The sequence below is a fragment of the Mobula birostris genome, chromosome X (genome assembly GCF_030028105.1).
Source record: "Mobula birostris isolate sMobBir1 chromosome X, sMobBir1.hap1, whole genome shotgun sequence".
NCBI lineage: Eukaryota > Metazoa > Chordata > Chondrichthyes > Myliobatiformes > Myliobatidae > Mobula > Mobula birostris.
Genome location: NC_092402.1, coordinates 43,291,760 through 43,305,385, shown reverse-complemented (window position 1 = coordinate 43,305,385; position 13,626 = coordinate 43,291,760). Strand labels below are relative to the sequence as shown.

Genomic DNA, 13,626 nt, shown 5'->3' with positions numbered 1-13,626 from the left:
CAGTGCATCCCTTAACATGTATTCGTGCAGCCTGGAATATGCTAGTTTGCAGCATTCCCTTACGATCAGCTCATTGTAAATTTTGGACAGACCAAATTCCATTGCTCCCCGAGCTGATGATCTTTCAGCAGCACCCGATGTTTGTTTTAGTATACATGCCTGGATGCGGTTTGTAGATCATAGATCCCTCTGTTAAGCTGCGGCTTGGGGATGAATTCTGACAAGAGTCGACAGGCTGTTGCCCGGATTTGGGGGCCTGTAGGTTCTGTAGGCCAGGACGTTATCACTGGAACGCAGGAGACTGAGGGCTGACCTGACAACTGACTGGGGTATATATGATCACGAGGATCATGGACAAAGCACAAGCACGTTGTTTTTTTCCCAGGGAGGGGGCATAGGTTTAAAAATCAGAGGTGAGAGCTTTAAAAGGGACATCAGGGGCAGCCACTTCATGCAAGGGAGAGTGCACATTTGGAATGAGCTGCCAGAAAAAGTGGTTGAGGCAGAACATTTAAAAGTCATCTACAGTTGAAGTCAGAAGTTTACATACACCTTAGCCAAATACATTTAAACTCAGTTTTTCACAATTCCTGACATTTAATCCTAGAAAACATTCCCTGTCTTAGGTCAGTTAGGATCACTACTTTATTTTAAGAATGTGAAATGTCAGAATAATAGTAGAGAGAATGACTTATTTCAGCTTTTATTTCTTTCATTACTTCCTCAGTGGGTCAGAAGTTTACATACACTTTGTTAGTAATTGGTAGCATTGCCCTTAAATTGTTTAACTTGGGTCAAATGTTTTGGGTAGCCTTCCACAAGCTTCTCAAAGTAAGTTGCTGGAATTTTGTTCCATTCCTCCAGGCAGAACTGGTGTAACTGAGTCAGGTTTGTAGGCCTCCTTGCTCACACACGCCTTTTCAGTTCTACCCACAAATTTTCTATCGGATTGAGGTCAGGGCTGTGTGATGACCACTCCAATACCTTGACTTTATTGTCCTTAAGCAATTTTGACACAACTTTGGAAGTATGCTTGGGGTCATTGTCCATTTGGAAGACCCATTTGCGACCGAGCTTTAACTTCCTGGCTGATGTCTTGAGATGTTGCTTCAATATATCCACATAATTTTCCTTCCTCATGATGCCATCTATTTTGGGAAGTGCACCAGTTCCTCCTGCAGCAAAGCCCCCACAACATGATGCTGCCACCCCCATGCTTCACGGTTGGGATGGTGTTCCTTGGCTTGCAAGCCTCACCCTTTTTCCTCCAAACATAACGATGGTCATTATGGCCTTACATCCTTTTCCAGACCTTCTTAGCAAATGCACAGTCCACAAAAACGTGAGAGATTGTCAGCTCTCCTGAGGACAGTGTGCATTGGGAGTGAGACTCCCACAGGGCTGGAAAGATTTGATATATTTAGCCCCTCCGACTGTTGGCCAAGCAGGTCTTGATGCTTATTGGTGAGCTTTTGCGACGAGGCACATCGTCCCGCAGCCTGGAAAGGGTCATAATCAGAATCAGGTTTAATATCACTGGCATATGTTGTGAAATTTGTTGTCTTTGTGGCAGCAGTACAGTGCAATACATAATAATGGGGGAAAACTGCAAATTACAGTGTAGAAGTAGTGCAAAAATAAAAAAGTAGTGAGATAGTGTTCATGGGTTCAATGTCCATTCAGAAATCAGATAGCTGAGGGGAAGAAGCTGCTCCTGAATACATTCAGCAGAATTCCGTTATGGACATCTCGCTGAACTGGAAGAGCAACAAATTTAATCAATATCTACCTGAATTGCACTTCCACACTTGAACAAAGCATGGCGCAGGTCTGGGCAACTCAGTGTGGTAGCTTGGCAGACTCGTCAATGTCGGCGACTTGGAAGTAAAATTACAGACTTCATGTAACTTGCTGTAACTACACAAATTTCCATCAGTGTTTAATTTTTCTTGAAACTGAATCGCATCATGAGCAAAAATGTGATGGTAAGCGATCCAGGAATCTATGTCAGTAATCTCCCCGCACCGGTGCCTAGGTCTGCTAAAGTTGACGCGTGAAGAACCATTTGATACAGAGAAAGAAAGCATCAACAATGTTATGGAAGCTAAAGGAAAAGATGGCACATGCTTCAAATAAGAAAGATCAAAACTATCTGATTCTAATTAACTCTACACATATATTATAGAAAACAGCTTTGAAGCACAGTCTAGTTTAACTCTTTTGGTAATTTTAGGCTTTCATCTTCTGACGCTAGAAGTATGAAATCAGAAGATCAAAGGAACAATTATGGGCCTACATGCAATAACATTCTCACCGAGGCATTGTCATAAGGACGAGCTGGATTTTGCAGAGGATTTATTAAATATTCTCCTGTCTGGATGAACTGAGCACTGTTCACCATCAACCTTGAGCATACTGGCCTGATATTGGTTCCTGGCTAAGCAGTATATCAATTTCAATACTCTTAGCCTTTATTTCAGAATCCCTCCACTGCATTGCCTCATTCCTATTTAATCTCCACCAGCCCCCATCACTGCGATATCTAAGATACCTGTTCTGTTCCAGTATTTGCTACGTAACTATTGCTGAATATATTTGCTCTATCACTGATGTCCGAGCCTTCTGCTCCCCATCGACTTGGCTCCAAAACTCACAACTGATACTCTGCGTCTCCACTGTTCTCTTTCTCTTTGAAGACATTCTTTTAATTTTACCCCTTTGACTACACCTTCAGTATTCAGTCTTACTCTTCAAGCAGCTCATGTTTTTGGCAAAGATTATAGGAAATGTAAGCGTATTAACTGTATTTATATTTATATATACTAATTATTAATGATGTAATCCCAATAGCTTTGTATCAATTCTTTGTAATGTTTAAGAATTTGATATTAATAAAAAGATTGAAAAAGGAAAAAGAAGTGTATGGGATATTACTTTTCTAGTTTAGAGGCAAATGAAAGCTGTTTCTGTTGCTGAGTTTAAAATAATTTTGAGTGTTTATTTCACAAAAAGTAGTCAAGAGCTAACACATACTTCGGTGAGATTTGAGATTTCTTGATCTAACTCGATTATTCAAGAACAATTCATGCAAAAAGAATACAAAAAAAGCAATGTAATCTCAGAAACAAGTTGATGCATGACATGGTAACAAAATAAACATCAGGAGCAGCTAATGCACAGCCTCAAGTGAATCTTCTACAAGTTAAGTAGGAAATGGATTTATTTTATTTGGGGGCGATGCGAAGTTCCCCACAAAACCCAAGCAGGTGATTAGAAAACAAAACAAAACTTCTGGGCATTTTCTGTGAATGTCTCTCACCCTTTCCTGAGCTCTTGAAAAGGGCAGTGGAATTTCTAACTGAACAGAACATTCAAACAATTCCAAAGCCTATCCCTTTCTCCACACATGTGCTTGAGCTCCCTCCTCGCACACCATTCCCTTATAAGAAACACAAGCAATTAGAATCTCTTGAAATGTATTTGTATTGCTTCAACAACATCCCTCTGTAATTAGCATTAATTGATGCCTGGCACATCTGCCCACACTTGGCTTGTTAATCCACCTGTCACTTCCAAAGCGCTCAAGGTTTGACAGGAGTTTCCAACACTTAGGGAAAATCCCAAAACTACTTGGAAAGATCAATTAAAATTTTGCTGTCGTGACATCATCATTTCGATGTTGGAACTCTCCAAACTGGGCGAAAACAAACACTGGGAAATATTCTGGGGAGGAAGCTGTCTTTGGTTGTCACCTTGACCAGCAATGGAATCTATTTGATTTGCTTGCATGACCAGAGAAGCTTCTTGTGTATCATCCTTCACAATTTAGTTGTAGATAGTAGACAATGAAAATCTCTCCACAATGTGATCACAGCAGAACTTGTCCACCCATCATCACCTTATGGCTCCTGGCCGCTTCCATCAAGGGAGATTAAATGTCCATTAGCAGTGTCATACTTAACTGATGCAAGAATATAGGAAGATCACAACAGATCTTCTGCCTCACTGCCTTCCTTTTAGTATCTCTCTATCTCTTAATATACAGAAATCCACTGATCTATTTTCTGAATGAACTCAGTGATCGAGCCTGTATGACCCTCTGTAGTAAAGAACTCTAAAGGTCTCCATCCTCTGCATGAAGTTTCTTCTCATCTCAATACTAAATGGAACATTGAAGTTCAACGTTATTGTTATCATAGGCATAAACACCCATGGCATAAATGCCATGAAAATTAGCTTTTTGCAGCAGCAGCAGAATAGATTACAAGAAGATGACAAGCGTAAGTTAACATAAAATTAAATTAACATAAATTATAGATATGTATGCAAAATAAACAACAATATGCAAAAGAGAGAAAATATACCTATTTATTTATTTGTATTTAGAGATACCGCATAACAGATCCTCCTGGCCCAACGTAGTCCATGCCACCAATTACAACCATGTAAATGCTGACCTTTATATATTTTGGAATGCAAGAGGTAACCAAAGCACCCGGAGGAAATCCACATGGCCATGGGGAGAACAAACCGGCCGGTAGTGTAGCGGCATCGACACCGAACTTTGGGGCGAGTGGCCCCGGGTTCAAATCTGGCCAGCTCCTTGCACGCTTTCCATCCATGCTGGGTTGAGTGTTGTGCTAGCCACTCGACCTCATAAAGCAGACAAAAATGCTAAGGTTGCCACTAGGTGTGCCAATGAGGCATGGGGTGGGGGGGATAATAAATAAAATGGGGAGAACATACAAACTCCTTACAGATAGAGGCGGAATCGAACCCGGGTCACTGGCGCTGTAATAATTGCATTATGCTAACCACTACACTACCCAAGTAGCGGAAGTTAGTTCAAAGTAGTGTGAGGGATTTTACCAGATGGCAGTGGGGAAGAAGCTGTTGTTGAACTTTGAGGTTCAAGTGTCATACGCCCTATTTCTGTGATCCCTGGCTCTAGACTTCTTAGTCGGGGGAAGCATCATCCCTGAGCTTTATACACTTTATAAGGTCTCTTCTCATTCATCTAGACAATACAGAATGAGTAAACTCAACCTCCCCTCCTTTCAGCACGGGAGGAGCAACATTCCTGACTGCACAGAGAATTGTGCATTATTTATTGCAGTGTCTCGTTCAGGGACTCTGTGATGTACCATGTTGCAAAAAATGAAGATTAAGATCTCCACAATGTTGTTTTGAGCAACAGTGTTATATGTACATTAATATGTGTATGTGTGTCTATATATATATATACACACACACACACACACACACACACACATGTATATTACACATACATTGTATATAAAGAAATAACAAATATAAAGCCTTTTATTTGTCCCACTCACAGGTGCAAACCAAATCTTGGTTATAACCTCCTTTTCCATGTTGGAATATTGCTCTTCCAAGCAAAATGCATGGCAGCTTCCGGAGGCAAAGGTGCACCAAAAATACCATTTCAAGGGGCTGAATAAGTCATTGGTAGCATGAATCTCCTTCATTTATTTGCAACATAAACATTTTTTCCACTATGTACAGGAATCTAAAGTTAAACATGACAAGGTAACACCTTCTACGGTTCCTAACCACAGAGTAGAGCCCATTGTTTAGGTTTCAGTCAGAGGGTAACCGTACACTTGTGTGCAGGTGGTCCTTGAGACAAGCCCTGCACTGTTGGCAGTGACGTTACTAAACACCAATGGAAGAGCGATTTTCAGCATGAAGCTGAAGCTCCAGAGCTCGGAGTTAAAGACTGGTGAAGATAAGTGATGATGACGGAATGAGGACTAATCCCTAAGGTTTATATGGCACTCATCCTGACTCTTTTGTGGTGGCTCCACCATTCACATAAATGATGGAAGAGTGGTTCACACCCTGATCCAGTGAATATGATGAGTCCGGATGAAATAGAATTTTGGTTGGTAGGATACTACAACGTTAGCCCTCATTTCAACAGGATTAGAATTTGAAAGCAAAGATGTTAATGCTGAGGTTTTGTAAGGCATTGGTCAGGCTGCACTTGGAGTGTTGTGAGCAGTTTTGGGCCTCTTATCCAAGGAAGAATATGCTGGCATTGGAAAAGGTCTAGAGGAGGTTCACAAGAATAATCTCGGAAATGAAGGGTTAATGTATGAGTAGCGTTTGGTGGCTCTGGGCCTGTACTTGCTGGTGTTTAGAGGAATGGTGGGGGGGGGGGGAGGATCTTATTGAAACCTATTGAAGGCCCAGACACAGTGGATGTTTCCTATAGTGGGAAAGTCCAGGACCAGAGGGCTCTGCCTCAGAATACAAAATGTCCCTTTAGAACAGACAGGAGGAGAAATTTCTTTAGCCAGAGGGTGGTGTACCTGTGGAATTCATTGCCACGGATGGCTGTGGAGGCCAAGACATTGGGTCTATATAAAGAGGAAATTTACAGCTTCTTGATTAGTAAGGGTGTCAAAGGTTACAGAGAGAAGGCAGGAGAATGGTGTTGAGAGGGAATAAATCAGCCATGATGGAATGGCAGAGCAAACTCAATGGACTAAGTGGTCTAATTATGCTTCGATATCTTACGCTCGTCTCCGTGACCAGTGCTATGCTCCTCGCCAGCACCTCCTGTGCCTGTGGTGCTGGGTATGTTGATCACGTGAGCTAATGATATAGAATGATTGAGTGTGATCAGTGGGTCTGGAGTACTCTGACAATGAACACAAGCTGACTGTATTCTGGATGGGAATTTTAAAAGTGTCCCCAGGAATTGGAAATTCCACAGCACATCGTGAAGCCCAAATTTCCAGCTGCCCTGGCATAAATTTCATCCAGTTCCCAGCGTTGAATCCCTGACCCATCAATATTCTCCATATGTGTGGCAAAAAATCACTATACAAATATCCATCTTGTCACAAGTGGTCTATCTGTACTAAGCCGCAGCCTTATTCATCTTGAAGTCTCTTGATCATGACCTAGATTGTACTTCCTAGAATGAATACACACACAGAAAATGAATAGAACTATCACAAATCAAACTCTAGCCATCAGCAACAACAATATCAGGTTGCAGAGCAAATTTTAGAACAAGGTCACGGACTAAATGAGAATAGTTAGTGATGAGAAAAATAATGGCAGATGTGTTTCTGAATCTAGCTTCTGGTTAAATGATCATCCAGTGTCCTGCACAATGTCATCCAGGGGAGCCTAAGTTATTTTATGCCACATCACGGCAAGTAGATATAACCTGTGTGGGGCAAGGATGCATGTAGATGCCATTATATCTAATTCGTTAGTATGTCAGTGTCTTCTCCCAGGCTAAGATCCCTGATTTGAGGCTTTTGTTACGTTCAACAGTAATCAGCTAAGATTTCATGGTTGGGGTGAAGTCATCTGCTGCATATGCGAGTCCCTAAACAAGCATTCTACTTTGAGCTCTATCACCATAAGCAACATCCAAAAGGACACTGAAAAACTTCAAAGATATCCTCAAATCCTTCTTGAAAAAGATGAAACATCCTTACCAATACCTGACCTGAGACCTCTCAAACTGGCAGAGAGAACTCATGGCCTAGAATGGAAACACCGATGCCCAAGAACAGAAAACCCGACAAAAAATGATGGATACGGCCCAGTCCATTACAGGAAAAGCCCTCTCCACCATTGAGCACATCTACAAGGAGCGCTGCCACAAGAAAGCAGCATCCACCATCAAGGACCCCTCATCCAGGCCATGCTCTCTTTGAACTGCTGCCATCAGAGAGAAGATACAGGAGCCTTAGGTCCCACACTACCAGGTTCAGGAACAGTTATTACCCTTCAACCATCAGGATCCTGAACCAGCGTGGATAACTCATCTCAGCACTGAACTGATCACTGAACACAACCCATGGACTCATTTTCAAGGACTCTACAACTCGTGTTCTCAGTATTACTTATTTACTATTATTAATATTATTACTTGTTTCCTTTTTGTGTTTGCACAGTTTGTCAGTCTTTATGTGTAGTTTTTCATTGATTCTATTGTACCTCTTTGTTCTACTGTGAACGCCTCCAAGAAAATGAATCTCAGGGTAGCATTTGGTGACATATATGTACCTTGATAATAATTTAAGTCTGACTCTTTCTGATGAGAGCTTGTGAAGAAAAAGTACGTTTAAGACAAGTGGGGAAAGGATTAAAAGTGACCGGAGCAGCATCTTCTTCACACAGAGGATGGTTCATATATGGAATGAGCTTGCCAGAGGAAGTGGTTGTGGCAGGTGCAATGACAACTTTTAAAAGACATTTGCCCAGGTACCTGGATAGGAAAGGAAGACGGATATGAGGCAAACACGGGCAAATGGGATTGGCTTAGATGGAAATCTTGGCCGGCTTGCATGAGCTGGCTCAAAGGACCTGCTTCTGTGTTGTATTAACCTGTGCCTCTTTGACTCAGTATAAACAGCAGACAGAACACAGGACAAACTGAGTAAACTAGCCCCATTTGTGGTAGACAGTGCATCTTGCATAGGGCATGGCATTCACCTCAGAATTGGAGTATAAACAAGTTACCCTCAGCCCCGAGGTGCTGCCAATTAGGAGGCAGAAGCTAGAGAGAAAAAAACCTTATCTCAGTCCAGAGGAATCAGACAAATGTCTCACAGAGAAACAAAATCCTATATTCCTACATGTCATCAATAACTGGGATACATTGTCACAACAAGACAGATGGCTCACTAGAAAATGGACTGTCTTTACTTGAAGTCACCAACCATCAGTTAATCCAGGCTTGAGCACTTCTTACTCAAAATACCAGTAACTTGGCACATGTCCATCAGATTATGAGGAAGCTTATGTGCCAACCTGAACTTCTGCAATGAGGCTAGAATTCAGCCATATTCCTCTGAACTGCTTGAACTGAATCACTCAGAATCTGGCCTGGATATCCATCAAAACTCAGGATCTCAGGCGTCCCAGGTTGATGAGTCCCGGGATCGGATATCCACGCGAGCAGGAAGCATGAAGGCATGCCTGAAGTTCAAAGTCCCATCATCAGCGAATTCAGGGGTTGACACCAAAGACTGAAGCCCGAAGGTTGATTGGAAGTCTGGAAGTTGATGTCCAATGGCCAAAGCCTGGAGACTGGAGACCTGGAGGCCTGCTCTGGAATTGGAGGACTATCCGTGTGGGTGGGTCAGAGGGAGTGTGGGAGGCAGGAAAGGGGTTTGTTTTGCTGTTGCTGTTTTGTTGCTTGTTGTGTTCTGTCGAACATTGTGGGCATGCAGGGTTGTCGCCAGAATATGTAGCGGCACTTGTAGGCTGCCCCAGCACATCCGTGAGTGTGTGGGTTCCTAACACAAACAACGCATTTCTCTGTCTGTTTTGATGTCTGTGTGATAAATAAATCTGAATGTATCTGAATCAAATATCCAAGGCATCCCCAATGGAAGCCCAGAAAGGAGGCTGCCTCCAAGTGAAATGCGGGCTGTTTTTTTTAATGAATTTAACGACTCAATTATTTGTGACCTAAAATCCATAATTCAGTTAGTCAAACTAAGAATCCAGTTGTATACTAAATTACTTAGGGAATGAGAACATTAAGCAATTAATAATGAGGGAGTGAAAGTAATTTGTTTGGTGAATTTTATGATCCTTAAGCGTTTAAAGTAGTAGGGAACAGCCTGACATAAAAATCTATCACTGCTCCTTTATTGCCACTTCATCAAAAATCAGTAAGTCCCAACCTAACAGTACCATCCGTAGTACCTTCATGATGAGCAGTGGTTTACAGAGGCATCTTTATCACCTTCTTCTTGTGGGTAATTCAGGATGGGCAATAAATGCTGGCCTTGCTAGCAACATCCAATTCCTGTGAGTGCCACGGTGGTGTAGCAGTTAGCATGGCGCTATTGCAGCTCGAGGCATTGGACGTTTGGAGTTCAATTCTGGTGCCGTCTGTAATGAGTTTGTATGTTCTCCCCGTGAACCATGTGCTTCAGTTTCTTCCCATGGTCCAAAGATGTACTGGTTAGTAGGCTAATTGGTCTTTTTTAATCTCTCCCTCTCCCAGTGTAGAGTGCCCTCCTGCTTCAAAACATCCATCATTGTCCTGTACCAAAAAAGGCCAAGGTAACATGTCTGAACGACTGGCGTCCTGTCGCACTCACCTCAATAATAAGCAAATGCTTTGAGAGACTGGTCAAGGACTACATCTGCAGCATGCTACCACCCAAACTGGACCCCCTACAATCCGCTCACCGACACAACCGATTGGCAGATGACACAATAGCCACAGCTCTACATACCGTCCTTACACATGTGGAGAAGGGAGATGTTTATGTGAGAATGCTGTTATTGGACTACAGCTCAGCATTCAACACCATAATTTCCTCCAGGCTCGACAAGAGGCTTGGAGACCTCAACCTTCACTCTGCCTGGAGACCTCAACCTTCACCCTGCTGGATCCTGGACTTCCTGTCAGATAGCCGGCAGGTGGTAAGGGTGGGCTCCCTCACCTCTGCCCCTCTGACCCTCAGTAGAGGAGCCCCTTAGGGTTGTGTCCTAAGCCCCTTCCTTTACTCTGTATACCCATGACTGTGTCACCACCCACAGCTCCAATCTGCTAATTAAATTTGCTGCCGATACTACATTGATTGGCCTAATCTCAAATGATAATGAGGCAGCCTACAGAGAAGTCATCACCCTGACACAGTGGTGTCAAGAAAACAACCTCTTCCTCAATGTTGCAAAATCAAAGGAGCTGGTTGTGGACTACAGGAGGAATGGAGATGGGCTAACTCCTATTGACATCAATGGATCTGGGGTTGAGAGGGTAAACAGCTTTAAGTTCCTTGGCATCCACATCAGCGAGGACCTCACGTGGTCTGTACACACCAGCTGTGTGGTGAATAAAGCACAACAGCACCTCTTTCACCTCAGACAGTTGAAGAAGTTTGGTATGGGCCCCCAGATCCTAAGAGCTTTCTACAGGGGCACAATTGAGGTCATCCTGACTGGCTGAATCACTGCCTAGTATGGGAACTGTTCCTCCCTCAGTCGCAGGATTCTGCAGAGAGTGGTGCGGACAGCCCAGTGCATCTGTAGATGTGAACTTCCCACTATTCAGGCCATTTACAAAGATAGGTGTGTAAAAAGGGCCCGAAGGATCACTGGGGACCTGAGTCACCCCAACCACAAACTGTTCCAGCTGCTACCAACCAGGAAATGGTACTGCAGCTCCGGGACAGCTTCTTCCACCAGGCCATCAGACTGATTAATTCACGCTGATTTGAATGTATTTCTATGTTACACTGACTATCCTGTTGTATATAATATTTATTATAAGTTACTATAAATTGTACATTGCACATTTAGATGGAGATGTGATGTAAAGATTTTTACTCCTCATTTTAATGAAGGATGCAAGTAATAAAGTCAATTCAATTCAATTCATTGTAAACTGTCCTGTGATTAGGCTCGGGTTAAATAGGTGGGTTGCTGGATGGTGCGGCTTGTTGAGCCGGAAGGGCCTGTTCCATCCTGTATCTCTAAAGAAGTACATAAATGAAAAGTTTCCAAACTTTGTTGTATATCTTCAAGTTCAAGGTTAGTTCATTCAATCATGCACATGAATATAGCCAAATGAAACAGTGTTCCTCTGGGGCTAAGGTGCACTGAACCAAAGGTCACACAAAGCACATATAGTTATGGTAGCAGAAATACTTACAGTTACAAAAAAATATTAAAATATTGTAGCTCAAGTCCCTGCGTGTCATGGCCTGTCGACTGATGGTGCATAGATGTTGTCTTGGAGCCCTGTTTCTGAAAGAACGGCCCTACAGCAGTTCCTCATATGGCGCAGTGCAGCCACAGATGAACACAAACACGAGAAGATCTGTAGACGCAGGGAATCTAAGCAACACACACAAAGCGCTGGAGGAACTCAGCAGGCCAGGCAGCATCTACGGAAAAGAGTACAGCCGACGTTTCGGGCCAAGAGCCTTCACCAGGATGTGATCTAGCTTGTTGCCCACTGAGCGAACACTGGAGAGCGGCACCAAAGGGAAGGGCCAGCCTCCAACTCCATGCAGAATCTGGTACAACACAACCAGCTCCGGCATCTCCTTCCTTGGTGGCTGCAGCAGGCAACACCACAGTTGTGGTCCATGCTATAACTGAGGCTACTCAGCTCCCCCGGCATCAGTCTCACCAATGAACCAGTGAATTGGACTCACGATATTCTACCTTACCAATGTGCAACAGAGTCTTGCGACCACAATAAAAATGTCCAAGACAATCACCCGCACCATCTGTTGGATCGTGCACTGCCTCCGCGCTCTGCCATTGATGCCTTCTTCCAGTGGCGGCTGAAGCAGGCTGTAACATGGTGCTCAATGAATCCAGCTCCACCTCTGTCCAGCAACTTGCTAGTGGGGTAGACCCTGCTGTACTTTGTGTTCTTAATATCCAGCAGTGTCTGTGATCGTGAAAAAGACGTAAAGGATGAACAATTACACCTTTGGTTGGACTCAGAGAGTCCGTTGTGCCTGAGCATGCTGCCATCTTACCGGAAGAACCTAACGAATATGGATCACCCCTTCAAAACCTGATACACTTCTGTGGACCATTAAAATACCAAGAGCAAAAAAAAAAAATGTTTAAATGTCTCATTTTCTTAATTCAAACAAAATAACTAACAAGCTACACACACAAAATGCTGGTGGAACACAGCAGACCAGACAGCATCCATAGGAAGAAGCACAGTCGGCCGACAGGACATAACCGTCTCGACTTCACCACACCTTGTTCCAATTCCAACCTCACTCCTTCCGAACACTGTGCTCTCCATTCCCTCTGCACCAATCCTAACCTTACTATAAAACCCACTGATAAAGGGGGTGCTGTTGTAGTCTGGCGTACTGACCTCTACCTTGCCGAAGCACAGCGACAACTCGCTGATACCTTCTCTTATTTACCCCTCGATCATGACCCCACTAAGGAGCACCAGGCCATTGTCTCCCACACCATCACCAACCTTATCAGCTCTGGGGATCTCCCATCCACTGCTACCAACCTTATAGTTCCCACACACCGCACTTCCCGTTTCTACCTTGTACCCAAGATCCATAAACCTGCCTGTCCTGGCAGACCCATTGTCTCAGCTTGCTCCTGCCCCACCGAACTCATTTCTGCATACCACGACACTGTTTTATCCCCGCTTGTTTAATCCCATCCCACCTATGTTCGTGACACTTCTCACGCTCTGAATTTTTTCAGTGATTTTAAGTTCCCTGGCCCCCACTGCCTTATTTTCACCATGGATGTCCAGTCCCTATATACCTCCATCCCTCACCAGGAAGGTCTCAAAGCTCTCCACTTCTTTTTGGATTCCAGACCTAACCAATTCCCCTCTACCACCACTCTCCTCCGTCTAGTGGAATTAGTCCTCACTCTTAATAATTTCTCCTTTGGCTCCTCCCACTTCCTCCAAACTAAAGGTGTAGCCATGGGCACCCGTATGGGTCCCAGCTATGCCTGCCTTTTTGTTGGTTTTGTGGAACAGTCCATGTTCCAAGCCTATACTGGTATCCGTCCCCCACTTTTCCTTCGCTACATCGACGACTGCATTGGCGCTGCTTCCTGCACGCATTCTGAGCTCGTTGACTTCATTAACTTTGCCTCCAA

At 43.6% G+C, this 13,626-nt stretch overlaps 1 protein-coding gene across 2 annotated transcripts in view; it reads right to left on the bottom strand.

Annotated features, from left to right (window-relative positions):
* Positions 1 to 13,626, bottom strand: part of znf385c (zinc finger protein 385C) — a 266,688-nt gene that overhangs the window by 83,728 nt on the left and 169,334 nt on the right. The window lies entirely within an intron of this gene.